The following is a 23,672-nucleotide window of genomic DNA, read 5'->3' as shown; positions in this document are numbered from 1 at the left end:
AAAGTGCCGAATAGTAAGTCTTTGCAAAAACTAATGCGTCGTTTCTGGGTCGAAAGTAAATATTTGTGTGCATATGTGTTCGAACGGAAGAAAATAGTTTGGTGGTAACGACGTCCTTATATTAATGAGATTCTTCGAATTTCAAATTTATTGTATAGGGGACAGTTTTTATTATTCAGTATGTTTCACAACCATAGATTTTGGGATGTTTTGGCATCAAACCGTATTTTTTTGTGTATTTTTTTTCTATTTCAGCTACCACAAACTGAATGTTTATTCGTTGACACAATTATTCTTATTCAGTGCGTGTATTGGCTTATTTTTGCTTTTGGTCTTTTGCTCTCTTTTTTTGTGCATCTGTTTAGCAACAAAAAGCATAGATTTGTTGTGTTTCAGTTCTTTGACGTATTTATAATTTAAAATTTTCTCAGGTTTCAACAAAATCCAATGAATATTTCTGCTAACTTAGTACATTCGAGATTGAACAGAGCTTCAAACTCGTACCAAATTTAGTTTCAACTGTAATACGTACAATATTTATGTGTAAATTGGACGATGAGGTGTTAAAATGATAAAACCAAATGGCTAACAGCATACGTGCTTTTAGCATGTTACCGCGATAACAAAAGGAGAACCTATATGAACAATGGCAGAGAGTGAGAGTAGTTGTGTAAACGAATGAGAAAAACATTAAGCCTCATAATATATTTCCAATTCATAGGAACGAGAATAGAATTGAATAACATGGATTTTTTCTTCTTTTTTTTTCGTTCGATTCCTCTTTCTGTATTATTCGAACGTTTGGTATATTGTATTTCATGGCTGTTGTTGTTGTTGTTATTATTTGTAAAGTGATAGTGAAATGTGCTCTAATACAAAAATGAATGGGAAAAAGTGCCAAACATACCAACAAACTATCAACAATGGTGTGCAAATTGAAACACCAAACAAACAAAAAATATTTGAATTACTTAAATGCGCTCTCATCGAGAAATAGTCAAACAACAATAAAAACTTCTTGTTTTTCATGTCAAAAAGTAAATGAAATCCACAAAAAAAAACCGAAACGTAAAGCGAGAAAATAGAAACATCGATTTAGAATAATAGTGAGACGCAACAGACTCTTTAATGCTGCTACTGCACTGTTGTTACTGTTTCCATAACCACAAATAGTCGTCACATCGTTTACTTTTATTTAAATCCAAATAATTCTAAAAAAAAACTGAAACCAAAAATTGAATATGGTTCACATTATGTGCAAAAATAGAACGAAATCGAGAATGGAATGAATCATTATTAATATGGCAGTGGATGCGAATATTTTTCTATAAAAAAAATTCGTAAATGGTCATTTCACTTTTTCCACTTTTTTTTTTGTAAAATAACAAAAAACAAAAGTATTTACGAGTTCATTAATGTTTTTCATTATTTTTGTTCTCTTCCATATAAATAGGCAGAAAACTTTTATTTTGGCGCGAAAATTACAACAGCGCTTGATAGTCTGGCGATCCTGCGAGTTTACAGGTAAATGAATGTGTTTATTTTCACATTGAATGAACAAGGAACTGTTTGAGACAGGTTAGGTTCGATATGCTTCGAAACCAGCAAAGTTAATTAAAAAAAAGCAACAAAGACACGGAAACGAAACAATTTTTATGTTTCGAAAACAAAAGAAAGTATTTGAGATATAAAATAGTAAAGAAAAAACAATAAAAATTACCCAATATGGACGTCCGTTGTGAAAAAGTTTCTTTGCCAATCTAAGAAAAAAAGAAGAAGTATTTGCGCTCCTTACATGTTTATGTTGTACAATTGAAAATTTCACATTGGCGATATAAATGGAAACCACACAAAGTGTGCACTCGTGATAATTAATTACAATCTAGCATTAAAAAAATGACATTTAGCTTAATTTGATTCGGCGAATTCGTCCCTTTTCGCTTTGCCAACCATTATTTCTTTCATGAATCTAATATATATACAACTTGAAAAAGAATCGTTTAAATTGTGAATTGAATGCAATAAAAAATGGTTCTTTTGCACACAATTTTCCATGTTGTCCATTCTTATCTTTCGGTAACTTTTTGTTCATACGTAACGAGTAAGGCCGATGGGAAAACGACAAGCGAATCGAGAAAAATCGTCAAATGGAAAATAATTGTTATCAAGGTAATTAGTTGAAGCGAAGTTACGGTGACAGTCTTTGACACACGGGCACAACAGACACCGTTTAACTAATGATGAACATTGAACACACAGTGTGCATGAAACAAAACTTTGCGGCAACACTCATACTTTGGCTGGATGAAACGGTTCGAATAAATTATGTATACCGGCCATTGAAATTGTGACACTTTTGTTTAGCGGTGAAATTTATTTCGCAGCTTGACGAAATAGAATTTTACTGGAAAAAGGTAAAATATGTCATATTTTTTCTGTATCTTCGTTTTTTCTTTTCTTCATTGAAAAATACTTTTTGCTAATCGCTCGCAACTTCGATTCACTTAACTTACATAAAATTTATAACAGAAGGGCAACAAAATGCAAGACCGTTTAATGCAAAACAACTGAAAAAAGGAATAAATTTTTTCTTTGGCATTACCGACTTTTTAAAACCTCTCCAACAACATTCGATGGGCTTGTGGGATTGAATTTAAAGCAATACACCGATATTTATTCGCCGCAGATTAAATCTCATCCACACAATTTTCAATCTCTTTGAATGAGTCGTTTCAAAATAGAATTAAGTGCGATTTTTTGGGCTGAACCATTATACACTCTGGTGTCAATCACACGAGATCCCGAAGTCGTTGCCTGTATTCTATACTTCAATTCTGAAGTTGAATTTTCAACTAAAAAACAAACAAAATCGAATCGATCCAAATTAATCATCTATGATATTCTCATCAATCTTCATTGCTCGCATTTCGAATAGTAGTGTTTGATAAAACAAAAATATACGAAATCAAAATTTTCCTGTCGAAATAAATGGCCATTCAATTCAAACAACAACAACAACAAAAACTATCGAAATAAGCAATCATATCACATCTATCACAGATGATGGACTATCGCGGACAATTAAAATCATCAATATTAAACTTTTGAAATATGAATGTTATCAAGTGGAAAAAAGAGCGATTTTTCTTTTTTGAGTATTTTATTTCTTTTCTGTCGTGCTGCGAAAGTGGCGATCGAAGTTATGAATACGCATTAGGAAGTTTCATAAAACGTTTGTCAAAATATTGGTTTGGGCCGAGTCACGACACAACTGTAGCAACTTCGTGTCCTCTTGAAAACTTGCAACCATTACGATCAACTTTTGTGATTATATATTTTCTTCTCGCATCGTTCATTGTCAAATTCGTCATCGCATATTTGCATGCCTATTCTCATGGGCTCGTAGCACTCTGTCTGTTTCTCTTCATCTCACTCTCGTTCAATTTACACTGGTAAGCGTAATGTCACGGAATAATATTTGTTTCCAATTTTATACACATGTATTCGCAAGCGCGAGGCTGCAATATTCAAAAAAACATTCATATAAACAGCCATAACAAACTTTGATTTTGAGTAGTATAGCACATACACACGAACCGTAAACCTATGGGACTCATAAAAACTTCGTACCGGAATTTATAAATTTTTTCTCTCTCATCATACTTCAACGCGGATATGCGTACTATTTTCGGTCATATTAAGTTCGATCAGTATGCTTTTAATACTCAGTGATTCCGGTTTGACGCTGGCATTGATTCTCATTTAGTGCTGTTTGGTGTTATTTAGACCTTCTCGGCTATTTCTGCTAAATTGTGATAAATGTCTATTGCCGTTATTCCAATTTCTATTCTGGCTCCCTTCGGTTTGGACGTAGTACCAAAGTTTTAAACGGATTTTTTTTATGCAACCACCATCACTACCGACGACAGCAACAGCGACAACAAGAAGAACAACGACGACTACGATAAATTTAATTTTTTTTCTCATAGATATTGAAACATTTCTATTCGTTCAGTCGTTCATACTCAAATTATCGATTTATACTTAACGCAAGAAGATGGAGAAAAAATCGAAAGAAAAAACTTTTCCCAGTTCCTACTTATTAAACGTACACAAACTTAAAAAAAAATAAAGAGATGAAATTGATTAAATTACACTTTTTCATTTTTGTAAGACGTCATATTTGACGCATTTGCTTTGTAATTTTGGAGAATGTGTTCGAAACTTTCTGGGTGTGGTTTTATTCAACTTTACACTTTTGATTTACACGTATATTTAAAATAACCGAGCTCAAAATTATTGTACAATAAAATAAAATGTTTTTTTTTTTAATATTTTCACTTCGATATTGGGGAAGAACAATGTTTTCGGTACACCTCGCTTGGTTACAAGTTGTTACTTACCACAAACACTATCAAATGGTTATGACAAGAATAAAACCGATTCATTTCAGAAGCTGAAACTTGTTTTTTTGTTTTCCGTTCAATTTTCATATGAACGTGCGCGCAATAATCATAACTGATGGTGTGTGTGTGCAGAAAAAGCAGAGCAGAAAGAAAATCATAGTCATACTTCCCTATTCTTCTGCTTTTCCCATTTCTTTTTTAAGCCAAAGTCATCGTCATCGTTATCATCGAGGTCTACGTAGACTAAGACACCAACAATCATTGATGGAATGAAATCACCGCTGTTTGACGTTAAAAAAAAGTAATTCATCGTCTTTAACTTCTTGCACAAGTAAACCAAGCAAAATTATGATAAGTCGGATGACGGTGGTGGCGTCGACGGCAGTGATGGAGCGAATGGGAGTTTGAATGTTGATGAAGAAAACTTCGAAATCGTCTGTATGGTGGTGCGTTAGGTCTTACATCGCATTCTCAACAAAATCATTCGTTTTAATTTTTCTCAATTTTACTATATATTTTTTTGTGTTTCGTTCAGCACTCTACATTTGGTGCTCAGCAATCGCACCAATGCGGCAATCTCAACAATTGGACTTTTCGTTTTATTTAATTTTTCAACTGCAACTAGCGTCGCATTAACTGAATACTATGCAATTTTCTTAAGTATTTTCAATCATTTGAGATACAAACGAGCAAAACGAAAAATGCAAACTTTGCAAATGCAAGAGAAACAAACAACAACTTAAGCATATTGAGTACCATCCCCAGTCAATATTTCGTCTCCGTTTCTGTCTTTTTCCTTTCATTACAGTAACGTTTTTAGCGACAGCAAGTGAAAATAATAAAGCAAAGAAACTAAGAATGTAAAAACAAACGGGCGAAAGAGAAAATCGTAAAGAAAACACAGTGGTTATGTTTACCTTTTCGGGTGGTGTTATAAATACATTTATTATGTATGCTGTTGTGTTTCGTTCTCCGAAAGCTGTTGAGACAGAGAGAGAGAGAGAGAGAGAGAGAGAGAAAGAGAAACAAAAATGAAGAGAAAAGTAAAAAAAGAAACACAGAAGCGCTCATCAAAGGCAACGGCGCTGTGCAAACAGTCAGCATCTCAATTGATGAATTGTGTAGAATTTTTGAATGAATTCCCACCAACAAAAGAAAACGTTTAAAACGATAAAATCGGAATTTGCTTGAGCAAAATATCAACTTGAATTACCGCGCATTGCAATAATGTTTTGTAGAGTTTGCTTGATGGCATGTTGTATGCGTTCAATCTTTGTACGAAAATCATAGAACATGGAAGAAATGCAAAGAAAAAAAAATAAAATTCGTTTTCTTTTCATCATCATCGACTTGTTTTACACAGAAAAACTGATGAAGCAAAGCAAAACGAGAGCGGGTGCGCTCAAAAAAAAATATATCTATATTGAATCAGTCATTTGAACGTCTTCGTCATATTTTCGTTTTTCATCTTAAACTGCAATCTTTTAGCTCTCACAATTGGTCGCTGAATCGCATCAGAACAGAAGCAGTTTGTATTTTATTTGCAATCACAACGATTTGGAAATATTGTAAGATGGGACTCTTACTCTTACAATTTGTCCAACTTTTTAAATTGCTGGCTTTTGTGTTTGTGCACTTGAATTTCAAGATAGTTAAAGCAACATCAACAACACCAGAGTCAGCAGCGCCAGCTTCGGCATCAGCATCAGCAGAATATTTATTTAAAATAACTTATTGCACACTTCAATAAACAATGAACGTAATCATTGGTGATCTTTTCTTGCCGGTCCCTTGGGATTTGTGTCAATTTTTAGTTGGCTACTATTGGTTCGAGTGAATGTGTGTAATTTGTGCGCGAGCTCAAAAAATCAAGTAAATTGGCATCGGCTAAAAAGAAAGTAATTGAATGGAAGATCTAAACCAAGAATAGATTTCCGTCGTGAAAAAAGACCAATGCAAAATCAAAGATATGGTGACGACAACAAAATTCAGAAATTAATTTTTCTTTGTAACATTACATATATAACAGAGAAAATAATGAACAGAAAGGCCAATTTCGTTGCATCCATTTTGTCCGTCACATTTCACTTGGAGTGAAGCCATCAATAAATCGTTATTTCATTTATTTTGTGAAAACAATTTCGGTCATGTGTATGACATTAAGTACACATTTAATGCGCAGAAATTTCCGTTCGAATCCGTTTTCTTGCCTTAATGATATTCTCCTCCTTTTCCCTGTTTACTCTACCGTATGTATTATGCATGGGATATTCACATTAGCTTTAGCATTTTTATAGTAACGAAACCAATTTAATGAGCAACTGAGTATGCGGTGTTCCTCTTCTTCTTCTTCTTCTCTGTGTTCAATTTTTCATCATAACCACAAGTCACCTTAAAATGGTGAATAATTTCAGCTTAACATCAACTGCAATTGGATTAACTTCATTCTTCATTCACATACAACACCAAGTGTTTGTGTGAGCAATGATCATCTCAACGGTTAAGCGAAACATAAAAGAGAAAAGAGAAGCAGCTATCCGGCTGAGTAAAAGAATTCCATGCAACAACAGCGACAACGACGACGACGACGACGAAGGAGAATCATTTTTTAAATTGAAGACATTCCACATGTTCACATCGATGATTCGATGTAATGCAGTCGCAACTCAAGGCCCAACTCACGCTATAAAACATCGCACATAAGAATAAACGAGAACAAAACAAACCATAAGAATTGTTTATGTGCAATCGCGCTAGCGATGATTAATAACATTACATTAATCAGAGGCTTTACAATGGAACGCGGCGCTGTTTTACCGTCGCATCATATCCGAAACATTGTTCGAACAGAACGGTGAAATTTGCTTGAAAATAAAATGAAACACGCTTGCAATTCGTTATTTTTGCTTATATTATCATTTCTTGCGACGGATGGAGGTGCGCGTAATGCTTTTTGCATATAATGATGAGTGTTCTTTGGCCACCGTTTGTTCTCTGTGAAGACGTCTTTTCGTCTATACACTAGTACGAAACTCACGATTTAAAGAGAGAGAAAAAAACAACAACAACAATAGGGACTGTGCACAACGGCACAGCGACAGTATCAAAGCAAAACGAATGGTGTGTCGCTATTGTGTGTCAGTTATTGATATGAATTATATTTCGAACGAATTTAAGATTACTGCTTTGCTACAAATTTACAGCCTAACAGAAAAATAAACATAGTAAGCAAATGAATGAATACAAAATGTGAATGTGCGACTAAACAACAACCGTTCACTAAACAACACATTATGAATGTATATGAAAGAATATATCAACACACATACATATTCGCAATAATATCTCCATCTGTAGAGTAATTTTCACGCAAAATGCTAAAAATTAAGTTAAAAAAGTGAGAGAAAAAAAAACGAGAAGTCTTTGTTAGAGTACAAAACGCATGGACTAAATGCAATGCCCAAAGTGAAAGAATATGGATGGAAAGAAACATGGTGTGTATGTGTGTGTGTGCATTTTCGTGTAGACAAAATTGAGCAGGAGCTCAGTTGAAGCTCGAGACACAGTTACAAAAATGAAATAACAACAATAAATGTAAAATGAACACGCACAATTAAGCACCTCGACATTAAGCATTTATGTGCACTAAATCATTGTGCTACGTATTTCAAAGTGAACGTTTCTAGCGCTGTGTGCCATTCATTCCATCGTTTATTTTAAACTCACGTTCATGAGTTCGTTTTTTTTTTGCTGTTGTTATGCTCTTTTGATTCGGCCATGTGCACCGAAACCAAAGTGAATACAGAAAAAAAAGAGGAACACTGCGACAGCAACGTTATTCGCAATGGTCCAAATAGAAAAAAAATGTGCGCATGTGATTCGTGGTGGTAGATATGAGTGCAAAATGCGTTGTGGTAGTTTGATATAATGCTTGCATATCTATGATTTATTTCAATCCACCGACGGAAGCGATTTCCAGCAATCGTAACATTTCACAACAAGTTCCAGGCCATTTTCCAAATTCAAATTTTCATTTGATATGCGCCAAAATGCGATAGAAAAAAAAATACAAATACATTATACCACATGAGTATACACAAAACACGCAAGATCACGCAACATTCCAAAAGGTGTACGGCGACATGTGATGGAAAAATAGATGTGGTTAATCAATTGGATACCAATTATTTGCAAATGGTTATCAATTTCCGGTTATGCAATGTACCGTATTATACATAATGTACGGATGTGTATAGTATGAAATTGAATGTTTTAAAGTGAATATGTAAGTAAGAACTCATTTGGCGCATCTCGTCGTTGCCAAAGCCAAAATGTGACACATAATAGAGATAGAAAAAGGAAAAGAGTGCTAATCTATTTTAATGAACAAGAAGCAATCAGTATTTTGCTGAAGAAGAATATGCATTGCTGGCGATTGTCTCCATTGTACAGCGCGGAATATACTAAGCCATAAAAAAAATAGAACTGGTTCTTGGCCCATTACATAGTGAACATTTTATGAACACACAATCATCGGACGATTCGATGGGTTTAAATCTATTCAATTTTTTATGGTCATCACTCGATAAAATACACAAAAACCATTTCGCTGCTGTTACAGCTCACAAGAATATTTATTGCACATATCATAATTTTAATGCTAATGTAAAGTATGTTAAAGTATCTTCTCTCTTTTTTTTTTCAATTCAATACTTCTCTTGTTATTTCCACCGTACACACCATTCTATTGAATGGTCAATGTGTTCGATGTTCGATGCCTAAACATAAAAATCATCGAATGTACACGATATTTAGAGTCATTTTTATTACAACAACATTAAGTGATTGTACAAAACCCAATTCAATGCTGATCGTGCGTATAATCACAACTATGTGGTGATGCGGGCATGAACAAGGCAATTTGCTAATGCAATCACTGTATAAGAACACTTCTTCACCATCGACCGAAACAAAATATAATCCTCATCCTTGTCTCTTATCGTTTATGTGAAATGGGCACTCATTCATCGGTTCTAGGATTTTGTGCATTCGCTATAAATATAATTCGCTGTTCTCTCTCTCTCTCTCTCTCTTCCTTTCTCTTTCTCATTCGCAGTTGCATTTTCCCTCACATGCTGCTGCACCACACATCATACCACACCACAACTGCAATTACCAAAAACAGAAAAACAAGCAAAACACACAGATGAATATCAAATTATACCCATATCGTAAATTAAATCATGTATAATATAATATCGATAAATCGCTGTCTTTATAAATGACATTGCCATAAAAATATAATTCAACCACAATATGTATTAACGCGACTGCAACGACGGTGATGGTATTTTAAAACGCATATTCATTTTTATTTTTTTTTCTTCATTCCTGCGTTGTTGATGTTATTGTTGTCATTTTTTTTCCACCGAGTTGCATGCATTTAGAACACTAATCCGATGAAGCCGATTTCGTATAGAAAAAAGAAATATATTTATGACTATACAAGTCTCTGATCTGTTCATTAAGTTTTTAATCGCTGAAAAATGAGGAGCATCGTTTTTCAGTCGGACATTTTGTCAGTTCTTTGCGGTGTGCGTCTGGGACAAAGATCTTTTTCATTCAATCTCTATCGCACTCCTCTCGTTCTCTCTCTCTCTCTTTCCATTAAATTGTAAAATGAGAAATATTCATCAAAATTGCGCCACACAAATGAATTGAAGTCACACGTTTTGCAATGATATTAACAGACACTAACAAATCATTTTCAGTACATGAAAAATAAGGCGTAAACTCGTCGCACAAACCCTTTACATGCAACAACTTATTCCATTTTTGATACGAAGATGTTCTAGGAGATGTAATTTTTGAGAGTGAAATATTTTCGTTGAACTGTATTTAAACAAAAACCAAATTGATGTATATTCGCGATATACAGTTCATGAGCACATCAAGTTCATGTTCTTTGAACCATGTTTGGCATTATTAGTACGGGAGTAATGTTACTTCGTCAGTAAATGTTTTATATTTGTATATATATATATATACTTTACAGTGTACACTCCGAATGAAATGTGATGCGTGATCTTGTAATGAATGTTGTCAACACAAGAACGGCAACAATTATGAATGAAATAACAAAAAAACCGATCCCCAAAACAACTTTTAAGTTTACGAATCGAAACGAGGCGCGAGCTCGACAAGAGCGAATTAGAGAGATATGCAGCTGACAATTTTGTGTTGGCATTTTGTTCACATTTTGTTTCTTTGAAATTGATTAATTAATAAACTTCCTTCATTTCCTTCGTTGTTTATTTCAAAATTTACGAATTCTTCAAACTCTTGAAAACATATCTTCGATCTAAATTCCAATGTGAAAATTATTGTCATTTTTTCCATCTTCTCTTGATTCTTGTTGTAGTTGATGTTGCTGTTTCGTTGTTCAGTTGAAATATGTGTTCACAATTTGTTTACGTTGAAATGAACGGATGACTTGGAAGTTTTATCTATACTTTAAATGTTGTTGTTGTGCTGTGAGAGTGAATTGGTTCGCGAAGAATGAGCGCGAGCCCGAGTGTTGGTTTGACAAAGAACGGAAATTAAATGTATGTGTTCTCGTTTAGGCCTTGAATTGCCCATCATCTTCAGCAAAATGTAACAATAACGGCAGTAATAAAATGAAATTTATAGTTTTTGATGTAAAGTAGATGGAGTGTTGTTGCAGCATATACGAATTTCGTTTAGTTCTAGGTTTTCTTTCGTCAATTTTCTGCTACCACCGCATGCTAATATGAAATACAACGCTACCATATTTCATTATAAGCACACATTCTTTACAATTTCTTCGTCATATTTTGCATGAATAACAACACTTCAACTAACAGATGATCACAAGTTAAGCTCCATTTTCATTACAGATAATATGACAAAACACACGCATTTACCAAACATGACACAAGCTTTCGAAGAATTTGCACTTCAATTTATTGAAATTAATAAAACGCTCCAAAACATACATCGTGCTGGATAATATTATGTGTTGTGGTATGATGAATATGGATTCCTTTTTTTCGACATCATTTGTTCACTCGTAATCTTATTCGCCTGTGTGATGTGCATATGATAAGGAATCCAAGTTAATAAACATCATACTAATACAATCTCTGTCACTTTGTAATCATCCTCGTTATAAATAAATACGCACACACACACATTAGTGCACAATTCTTATAACGAAGAGATGTTCAAGTTCAAGAGACGGAAAACTCTATAATAGCATTTGTTCGAATTTGTCTTGGATTTTCTTCTTGTTTTGGGCTTTTACGGTTTTTTTTTTTTGTGAAACAGAAACTGTATTTGTGTCTTCCGCATTGGATCTTCTTTCCCGCTCCTCCAGTATTATTCATTTTTATTTCTCAGATTTATACCGCATATTTTGACGTGATGGCATTTTCTCTATTCATACATTTGCAACATACACTGTCCACTGCTGACGACGACACATATTTCTGTAAATGTCACATAAAATACCGGAAGCTTTATTTTAATAAAATGAAATAATACACAAAATAAAAGCTGACGTCGTATTCTCTTGTGAGTAAAAATAAAATAAAAAAAAAACACAACAACGAAAAATTCCGAATGAATTTCTTTGCTACAACTCATGAAACGGACAAGGAAAAGTCCTTGCTATTTTGTCGGAGAAAAATAACGAATTAGAAAATTTTAAATTCATGTTTCACATGAGAACAGTGATAAACTGCATTGCATTTATAGAAAAAGCTGAATTGCTGGTTGAAATGCTGTGAAGCTCTGCAGCATCAACAACTAAGTAAACGACATCCAACCAACTATTTGTCATCATTTATCGTGTTTGAGCGAGAGCGGTTTTCCAACATGCATATTGATGTTTACAACGTTTGCAAAAGGACGGGTTGCCAAAAACTATGTAAAAAGCAAAACAACACAAATGCTTCTAGTAAGTGTGTATGTGCACGAAAATCAATCATGTAAAATCCATTATTAAAAAGTCGTTACGGTTCAATCCGATCTGGTTTCCGTTTTTACTCGTTTCTTTTTTCTCTTTATAGATTTTTGGAACTTAATGTGCTGCAATCTACAGCTATGCACTTGCATCTATTTCAAAATGTAATGTATGTAAAATTTATATAGAGAGCAAGAAGAAGCTTAAGAAAATTTCCCTTTCAATTTGCACTATGTGCAAGCAGATGCATTTTTAAAACCGGAAATTTTAATTCTCATTTGGAATGGAAAGTTTCTCATATTTGCTTGCACATATTTTCGTGCTTGTCTGTATGAAAGATTTTCAACCAACTATTTTGAAATCGAAGAGATTTTACTCTCTCTTTCTATGCCATTCCATCTTGTTCCGTTTAGTTTGGCCCAAGTTCTTTGGAGTGTTGTGCCGATGAAATACAGAAAATGTAAGTTGTCGTTGTTGTGATAATGATGTTGATACTAACGAAAATGTCGTCTTACGAAACGACATGAACAGATCAGCATTATGTACAGAGTTGCTATTGCTGGTGCCGATGCGTTTTGTACTCTGCATTGGACCAAGACAGAGTCAAACAAGATGAAAAAGTGCCTACATCAATAAACGGAAGGAAAGAATTACAAAAGAAAAACAGAGAGATGCGGTGCAATGAAATTGATGAAATTTGCATAACACACACATCGTCTCACTCGTCTCACTCTCTCATCGTCTTACTTAAAAATGCACATTCATATGATTTAACAATAAAATCACGACGAACAGTTTTTGCATTGAAAAAGTTTTTCTTTTCAGACAGCGAAAATAGGTTTTTGCCTGTGACATTACTGGGAAAGCTACTGGCGTTCTTTCTTTTTATATTGCTTGTGTGTATATGCGTGTGCGCGTTCATTCGTTTGTACTCTGTTTGTACATGTGCATTTGTTTACGTATACCGAATACTATTCAAAGTGGGTTTTGAGCACCAACTTTATGTGCATACTATTCTTACATTCCGCACAATTTCCATTCAAACTGTAATTTCACTATTTCTATATATATATATATATATATATATATAAAGTGAAAATAGCAAGAAAAAAATTCTTTTAGCGCCAGTTTGAAATGATGATGACAACAACAACAACGTCGTTCGTAAAAGGCAAATCTTTGTGAAATCTTTTTTCCAGCCAGAGAAAGGTTTCTTGGATTTTTTTTGTATGCATGTGGAAAAACATAGTGTTTTTTAAGTCGAACAGCATTTTCAATCCATTTTTTTTCGATTTTGTTTCGTGCATCGAAATGTGCCTTTGCAAGTGTTCAGTTTTCATTTTTTCTTCTTTGTGTTTTATTTAAATAGTAATTTGAAGAATTTATTTTAATATTGACAAGTGACATTCATATGCAGACTCACAGTCGACTCGACACTGAGTTGTACCTTAAAAGGAAAAAAATATGAATACAAATAAATTCCATCCTTTTCCTTGGTTTTTTTGCCCGAAAGCAGCAAAAAAACCTCAAAGAATTAATTTTTGGTATTGTTTTTGTTTGCTCGGCTTACAAATTCTGGGGTGGAAAAATGCATTAAAAATGATGGCTATGCAATTGTACACCATACTATGGCTTAACATAAAAAGTATTACTGTGTCTTTTTTTTCTTTACTTGTGCAAACGCCGCTAATTTCAAATTGAAAACGAAGCCAGTTGAAGTAATACTTGGTTTGGGCGGAGTACAGGAAACAACAAAGTAAAGGCAGAAAAAACGCTTCTGATTAAACATTAAAAAAGTCGGGAGCAAAAAAAATCACAGTTCCGGTCACAAATGTGTCAATGTGTACATTAAGAATATAGTTTAGGCGATCCAAGTATGCTCTCTCTTTTTTCGACTGTGATTCTATCTGAATGCACTGCTCACCGTCCGATTATCGTTGCGGTTGGCCCCGAACAAAAAACCAAATGTTACTCTGTTAATTTTTTTGTCGATCTAAACGAATTTGTGTAGAGTGTGTGTGTATAGCTTTGCAATTCCATGGGATACATTTGTGTTTAACATTGCTGACTCAGCCAACGACACCGCTTCCTTCGTATATGCCAATTACAATGACTTTAATGATCCATTTAGTAAGCGGTCAAGATTTGTTAAAAAAAAATTCTGTTTGCGATGTTTCTGATTGCCTTTGTTATGCAATTGTATCAAATTCTTCCTCATATTCATAACTTGTTAAATGTTCTTTTTACTTTGTTTGGGCGCAGTTTTATTACGCCTGTTATTGCTGTTCGACGCTTTCAGACTGTCAAATGATATAATTCAAAAGTCTTTGAACGCTTGCTCCTTTTCGTGCCTCTTAACTCATCAGTTCGTTCATTAAATACTTTTTTGGAATTGAACACGAAATCGGACAAATGTGATGAGCAAATGTTGAATTGTGCTTGTTGATCTTGTTAGTTAAAATAAACTTGAAATACATTTAGTTTAACAAATAGGTTCGTGTTTGCCTTAATATGAGGGAATTAATAGAACCAGAAAGTTATCAACCAACAAACAGAAATTCTTCGATGCGATAATCTTCGAACGGAGTGAAACGATACAAATTCAACATTTCCATGAAAAATATTATGACGTGATTCTAAGCCTAGTGTGTGTATGAATACCGATAGCCGTCGGTGAATGCGCACCCAATAAGTGTGATTTTTTTGTTACTGTTCTTTGTTGCGAATCATATTTTAAAGATCTTTAGTCCTACAGTTTTTTTTTGTTACTAATTCTAACGAAAAGAGCATGTGTTGTTAAAATAGTGTAAACCCAGAGTAAAATTAAAATGATTTCATTGTGTTCGAAAAAGGAATAATGTTGAGCACTATAGTGTTATATAAACGAAAGAATAACGAATAACGAAACAACAGCAACATCAACAACAATACAAGGAATCTTCTATCATTTGAATCTCGTATTCAACATTTCGTATATATGGCAAAATAATTGATTTCTTTTTTTTTTTAGTTGCAAATCGTTTTTATTCTCATCTCACTTTTCCACAAAACCAAAAAGAAAACAAAAGAACAGCAACAAAGAGAGAAGAACGAGAAGATTATATTTATTTCGGTAGCATGTAGAAATTAGTTTTTAGCCAGATAATACTTTGGTCGCAAAACACGCAAGTTCGCGTGCAGAAATCATTTGGTATGGTTTTTTTTTGTATGTGATGCTGCACTGCTGTGCCACAATAAAGTAAAGTGGTGCACATTTTTGGTTACATATGTGCTGAGAGATGTTTAACCGTAGCCAACGCTTGTACATTTTTGAATGAGATTTTTCTTGCCATCCATAAAATGTTTGGTATCGATTCGACGATGAAACGAGGTGTACCGAAGCAAGAAATAAAGCAGCAGTCACAAAAAAAAATCACTTGTAAATGTGCAAATTGTGTGTGTTTGTTACAACAATTTTTTTTTCTTTTTTTTTGTTTACTTGTTTGAATTTGAAAAATCGAAAAGTATAATCAAAGATGCTTTTGTTGTCGAACATTCGATTGCAATTTGTAGTGCTCTTTGCTTCTGTATTTTATGCTTCGTTTATTTTTTTAAGAATTATTATTTCTTGATGCAGAAGGACGGCATGCAAACCTCACACCAACATGATATGCGGAAAAAAAATTCATTGCAAATGGTGTGTGGCATCAAAATTGTTTGTTTTTAATTTAGTGTTCATATTTCTACACAGATAGTTCATTCAGCTCCCCTCTCGATTGAGTTTCTATCAGTTAATTACTTTCAATTAGTTTCGATTGATAAAAATACCAAATAAGCGGCAAAGGCTACTTAAATCTTTTGATAAAAGGCACATAAAAAATACTTACATGAAAAACTATGTTTTATTAATTACGTAAATGTGACAGTATTTTTTTTAAAGCTTTGTTTTTTAATCAGATTTTCTTTTTCTTTTTGAAAAACAACCGAAGCGTGTTTGGAAATGTCATAAATTAGATTATTTTTGATGTATGTAAATTCGAAAATGAAGTAAATCAAATGATATGAGAAAAATTTAATGAAATGTGAAGAAAATTTCTCGAATTTTGTTCCGAATTATCCAAATTTGGTGTTTTTTTGATACCTACAGTCCTACACTCTGACGATTGTCGTCATTTTTATTATACCGCAGAGCGGAACTCTTTGATACGCGACAAAGAAATGTTTTGATGCTCACTGCCAACACCATATCATTTTCTCACTCTCACTCACAAAATACCATAACTTCGTTCTCAATTTCAGCGTGCGTGTGTGCATTGAAACTGGCTTTACGTTTAAATGTCGGTTGGTTTCGTTGACTCGTTTGCGCATAAAAATATTGAACGTGATAAACGTGATCGAATCGCTGGAGGTGATAAATACAAAATTTTGATACCAAAAGTATTGAAAGACTAAAAGAATGAAGTCGATGAACCGTCACAAAACTAATACTTTGTACGTACATAATTTAGTATACCTTCAAAAATATAAAAACGAACAGACGAAAGAAGAAGAGGAGTAACGAAAAAATATCCGAAAACATAACACAAATACATTTAAGAAGTAAACAAAACGTTGTATGCGCACGCACATCAACGAGAAGAAGAAAAACTCATGCCTGTTCTTATTTCGTTACTTCGGTTGCCGGCTCTCGTAGCTTTGTTTTCCTTTTTTTCATTAAATTTCATTTCAGCCATCGTGTTTTTATTGCTGTTTACTTGACGTTGTTATTGCTGCTTCTGTTTTAAATTACTTGTTTGAAATAGACGAAAAAAGTATTCGGCAACTCCAAAATTATTCTTCATGTTCACAGAAAACACATGAGTTTTCGGCGGTTTTTATTTGTTTTCTTCACATTTTTTTTCTTCATTGCGTAGAAGCGAAAGAAATTACTTTTTTCCTGCGTATATTTCATCCATTGGTCGAATGGATGTATACATTATTTCGTATGAGGTCGTGGAAGTTTTTTGAGTATGGCCGCACAATTAGTGTACTTAGAAATTTCTGTAAAAAAAGTAATATTGGTACGTTAAAAGCATGTCACCTTTTTTCATTATCAGAATAAAAACATAAATAATACTTTGTCTTTTTCGTCTCTTCGCGTATTGCCATGTACTTTTTTGTTGCTGTTGAGCGCTTTTCATACACTTTTCCATACAATGTTTCCATTTTAATGGCTTGTTTTCATCGCATTTGTTTCTCTTGCGGCAATCAAATAGCCGATGTGTTTATATTACGATTTAAAAAAACTCTTGATCGGTTCTAGTGGCTTTGCGTGTGCAATGCTTCTCCTACGTGATGATGAATAGTTTGACATGTTCTATGTATGTATGTGTGTGCGTCAGTGTCGGATGTCGGTATTTTTGCATATAACACAGACAGCAGCAGAGAGAACGTTATGACTTTTATGGAATTGTTCAGGTCGAGTGTGTGTGTGGGAATGTGGTGCGCTTTGCAATGATACACGTTTTATGACTTTATAATGCAGCTACTTGCCACTGTGTTGTATGTTTTTGCTCCCATCATGATTATTACGACTATTTATGAATATGAATAAGCAATTTTAATGTTAAACTAGCTGGGAGCCAGTTAATTATGTATATTCTTAAGCTATAATTCACTGATTCGTATAAGTGTATGGCATATTCCTTTAGCCCAGCTTCAACACACACACATACACAAACACATACGTATGCCTATTTGAGTTGAAGCATGCACAATCGCATAAATGTTTTTCGCAGTGCTAAACGATTGGAAAGCTCTTCAAAATATATTTCCTTTATGCATAAAACATTAGACATTAACTACATCTGACTTTGCAATGCAATGCAATACTATTCAATATAATTCACACAGCAAGTTCGAGTAAGGTCTGACTGCGTCCGACATCAAACGGGACAGATGAAAGTGTAAGATTCAGAATGTGAACGAATACGATTTTATTTTCCATCTATCTCTCTCTCTTTTTTCTTTCACAACAACATGTGCATTTGTGTGTGTGTGTGTGTGTGTTGATGACTAACAAAGACATATTGTGAATTTACACTGGCATTTCCAAATCAGTAGAGTGCAAAGTAAATATGGAATGCAACCAGATATATATGCATCTTCAGCATCGATAAATTCAAATGTATCCTGATTTGATTTACATTTGATTGCTGACAATCATATCCGTTTCGATTATCAAAAGTGTATGCTTTTATTTTCCCGCCAAAAGAAAATGGTTCGTGTTCATCTATTTCATAGTTTTCACATGCATATTTTCAGTTGTTTCCGATTCCGATGAATCGAAATTTCATTCGTAAATTATTCAGCCCTGAAGTTTTTGCGTGTACCTTGGTAAATGGGACGCCGTCGAATTTTCGCGAAAATTATGGGAATGCATATTACAACGTTCTGTTACGTTTTATATGCATAAGCACGTTACTTACTACAACGTTTTACTGATCGCTCTGACAAGTGAATGTGAAAAAAACATTGCAATGCTTTTATCATGGAGATCATGAATGAGTAATATTTCTTTTGTTCAAATAAAAATCTTGAAATTCCGTGAAATTCCACTAATTAAAATGCAAAAATTGATGCTACTAAATAGAGGCCATCTTTGCTTTCTTTAAATGTATCACCACGCTTTTCACTTTCAATTCGTCCGCTTTTGGAGTTTTTTTGTGAGGGGTTGTATTTATATGAAAATTGAGATAAACGTTTGTATATGACGTGATAACTCTCTGTGCACATTTTTTTTTGTGTGAAAAAAATAGATTTTTAATTAAAGCGAATCAACTAACATACCTAGTCGAGGTGCTTAACTTCAAACGAACGAATATATAAGAATAATTTGACGTGTTTCTGTGTGAATGAATGTGTGAATATTCATTTAGCCATATTGAAGCCTTTTGCACTCAAATTTTGAAGATGACAGTATTAATTATCTTATTTTTATTCTATAACATGAAAGAAAAAAACACTGACACTGTCGTTTGAATTAATATGCTGCGTACAAATCTCATTTTTGAGCTTTATAAAATCGAGAGACTGTATCGCTTTGAATAGAATCATTTCAAATCATACTAATTCATAGAAGAAAATCGATGCAAGCAAGAGAGATTGATAGAGATAGGAGTATTAAAGCTAGCTAAAATGAGCTTAAGACAAAAGCCGTAAAAAGTGAGATGGCTTGGGGTGCGTTTTTCTTTGACAAAATGATGTTGATATGGAGAGGTTTTTTTACACAAGCCACAAAGCGACTGAGCATGGTTGATTCTTTCTTTTCTTTTTGTTCTTGCCGTAAATGTATGGGCCCAAAAAGCGGGATTGGGTTCCTTTCATGCGTTTCACCGAGTAATGCTCTCTCTATATAACTCTCTATGTCTCGTTAGGTTCGCTCCTATTTTTGATGAATACAGAATCAAGATCAAAAGAATATTTTCATTCTTTTTCCTTGCTTGAAGAAGTGCACAAAATGAAGCAGAAAAGAAACGAGACAACAAAAGCGTATATGGCAAAGGCACACGGACGATACTCCTCGTTCTGTTGATTATCTGTTTTATGATAACAAGTCAATGTGGATGGGATTGGAGAATGAGAATTGCATACGTTTGCAATCAAATACACTCGCGCACACACACACACACTTACTTTCACATTTACACATATATATATTCAGCCTTACATGGGCTTTGCATGCCGTTTTCGCGCTGATGAATGAATTGCTGGAAGAATTATTTTATTGGATTCGTTCTAGCATATAAACGCACATTATATGCATATCCATGTGTTATAAAAATGTCCCTGTGCGTTTTTCAAACAGTGTAGCTTTCGTTTTATGCCAGCACATTCTCGCCCACTCATTCGTTTTATTTCTACTCCATCCATTGTGGCACTCAAATCATTTTTTCACCATCTGAGATTCTGACTATATAGATACTGCCAATGGGATCAAAGGAAATTTGTGAAGAAAGAAAAAAAAAAACAATAGAATTATACGTATGCAATTGCATTGCCTAAATAACACAACGTACCAAAAATAACACGGAAAAATCAAGTTTTCACACATTTTACCTATTTAACTAGTATTTTCTGGTATTTTTGCGATCCATATGGCATGTGTCACAAAGAGTTGGGAATATATATGAGATATTCACAATGTAATGTCAAAGAGTCGAAGTCAAGACACAGATGATGGCAGAGAGAGAGAGAAAGAGTGAAGAAAGCATCTATAGCGGTATTAAGGTGCCGAGGCCAAACTTGCCGAAATTAAAATGGTGAGAGTTGTGACTACTTTCATACCACTTTCATGTGGCTGTTATTTTCGTGTCAAATGTGAAATAAACGAATGAACAAACACAATGATGTGGTACAGAAAAGAGACGCCGACAAAGCATTCTGCCTATTCTACCATTCATTAATTCTATAATAGACTTTATATACATATGCGAATTTTGTGCATACAAAAAAGTCTGCGTTCTGTTGAAAATTATACTTTACAGTTAACATCGAATGCCATACATTGAAGAATGGTTTGAATAAAATTTAACCAAGTTTAAAGTGATAGACGTGCTCGCACGTCTACAACCCCCAAAACATTCTTTACTCACATATTTTCGTTTCGAATTATTTCGGAATTTCGTGCGCCCGGGAAAGTAAATGCAATGTCATTGTCAGCGTGTTTGAATCTGTCGAGCAACGAATACGAATGACATACGAATTGTTTCGCGGTACAAGCAAAAAGCAAAATGTTTGGCAATTTTAACCGTCTATGCGCGATAATCTTTGAATATATCTCAATTCATTTACGTTCGCTTGAAGAGATAGAAAAACGAACAAATATCGACGACATAAATTCTGTCGCTAAACTGCAATCGCAGCATTAGCATACAAATAATACCAAATAAACACAAATACACGCACGCACGTTTAATCAGTAATTTAATTTCTAATTAAAACGCAGCTTTGGAATTTTGAATTCGCATGCATTCTACACCATTGAAGGTCGATCTCTCAAAAATCAAATCAAGATATGTATAGTAGCTTTAAATGAATACAAAAATAAATGATATCAAGACGACGACGACGACGACGACGACGACGAATCGTTTCAACAACACCCAAAAGCAAAATCACCATCATTACCAAAGGTTAAAAGCAAGTAAATCACATTAATGAGATTGCCATGTAGAATTTAAGACAAATGAGTTTCATTTTGAAGGGTGGTAAAAATCTGTTCAAAGCACCGAATGATTGCAAATAAATTCAAAGTGAGAAAATCGATTTTACACGGTTTCGATGAGAGAAAAACTAAAATTTACTTTAGTAAATGTCATTAAAAAAAAAAAAAACAAAGGACATGATAACAACAGTACATATGGTACAATTGGATTTTAGGATATTTATTGAGTTCTGCAAAGTGTAACATTTATTTATGGGAATTCAGACATCTAAACTAAGTATTGTAGAAGTCTAAATTCATCGTTCCACATTGAAGATACAATCAATAAATGTTACAAAATCCAAATCCAACAATATATCCACAGATTGTATTCTCAATATGTTGTTTCATTCCTCTGGTACTCACTCTATTTTCATTTTACATTTACAATAATACAGACTTTTCCTGCCGTATTTGTCGCCGAATGTTTTCAAATATTTTGAAATGATGATAATACGCTTATAAATAATTGTTTTATGCATTGAATTCTTTCACATTTCAGCATTTCTTATTATTATTTTCATTTAAAAGCCATATCATTCGTTATCGCTTAGAGAATTCATTTCATGGAAAACATACTTTAGTCCGGGAGATATCTCAAATAAACCTCGCCTCATTGTTTCCATAAGTTTCATTTATTAAGTTATTCTTTCATTTTAAGTACATCAATTACGCAGAAGTGCAATCAAATATAAACAATTAACTCATTGATTCAAATGTTCATATCAACCTTCGTATACGTTTGCAATATTATTTATGGATGAGATAAGGTCTTGAATATCTCTCAGTATATTTGTCAATGCTCAAATCCACATAAATGAAATCGTACAAAATCGTCAATAAATTGTCAACGCGATTTCTATACGTAAGAAAAAAAGACTGCATTGAATAATTCGGATAGAGTTCCATATAAGCCAGAGAAGTGAAGAAAGCATAGTGAGTCGTAAATAGCGTGCAAACACTTTACCAGTGTCGATCAAATACAAAAGATATTTTAGTTTTTGTTCTTCTATTTGAATTGTGTTGCATTTGTGCCACAATTGGTGCGCTTCTCGAGACATCTAACGAAACGCAAAAATGCAAAATAAAGAAGAAGAAGAAGAAAAAAAAAACACGGAGAGAAGAAAAATCTGGTAAAACATACACATACGTACAATGTATGTGTGTTATTAGTGCGCTGAAGCACTCGAACGTAAGTCATTGGCGAGAAATCTTGAGTTGGGAAATATTTCGGGTTCGTTTATTTGTTTGCAATCTTAGTAATGCTTCTTCTGGCATCGCTCTTATGACTTGCACTCAATGGCATTAAGCAAAGTATTCAATTACGATTTGATGAATTGAACATGAATGCTTTGTATATGAATGTGCCTGTGATTGTCAGTTGCTCCATTTAAGTTTTCTTACCATATATTCGAATATGCATTGTATTCAACTTTTCGCCCTTTACAATCTTGATATTCATCTATCGAAATCACATTTTAATGAAATTCATGTTAAATGTCAGCTTTTCGTTGTAGTTGAACTCAAAGTATGTGAAGTATGTGAAAGCATCGTAAATCGTAAATATCTTTTGGCAAAAATTGTAATATTTTTCGCCCCATTGTTTTGTTTTGTTTTATTTCATTAGTGTGTACAACAACATGTGCTATGTACACGAATAAAAATCAAATGTGATTCGTTGAGAATAAAAGTGGGAATAGCATAAAATTCTCTTCGGTAAAGTGTGACGTTTTGACAGTGCTTGTTTCGTTTCACTTCTAGTATGGTCACTCTGTTTTTATAATGGTAAAGCAAAAGCAGAATTTAAGAAGTGTTAAATGCACTAACTGAACGGTTTTGACGGCGGCCAAACAACCAAAAATAGGTGATAAAAGCAAACGACTAATAAAAAAAATACAATTCGCGTATTCTTTGATTCTTGTGTTCATTTGTTTTCTCTGTTTCACGGTTTGATTCAATAATACATGGGCTGAATGGCCCGAATTGTGTGGATCTGCTTTGAATGGTCTTTGCATGAAATTTCACACCTCCCTTAGCACTTGGTACGTCGAATTCATTA

At 33.7% G+C, this 23,672-nt stretch overlaps 1 protein-coding gene across 1 annotated transcript in view; it reads left to right on the top strand.

The window, feature by feature from the left end:
• LOC116339099 (MOXD1 homolog 2) overlaps positions 1-23,672 on the top strand; it is a 191,555-nt gene that overhangs the window by 29,271 nt on the left and 138,612 nt on the right. Inside the window, exon 2 of the mRNA XM_031764762.1 lies at positions 1,454-1,524. The gene's annotated coding sequence lies outside the window, so the exon portion shown is untranslated. The remainder of the gene's footprint in view (positions 1-1,453; positions 1,525-23,672) is intronic.

The sequence above is a fragment of the Contarinia nasturtii genome, unplaced genomic scaffold, assembly GCF_009176525.2.
Source record: "Contarinia nasturtii isolate CC-2019 unplaced genomic scaffold, AAFC_CNas_1.1 Cnas_scaffold_493, whole genome shotgun sequence".
Taxonomy (NCBI): domain Eukaryota; kingdom Metazoa; phylum Arthropoda; class Insecta; order Diptera; family Cecidomyiidae; genus Contarinia; species Contarinia nasturtii.
Note: the sequence above shows the minus strand (reverse complement) of the source record. Positions and strands in the feature narration are given on the sequence as shown.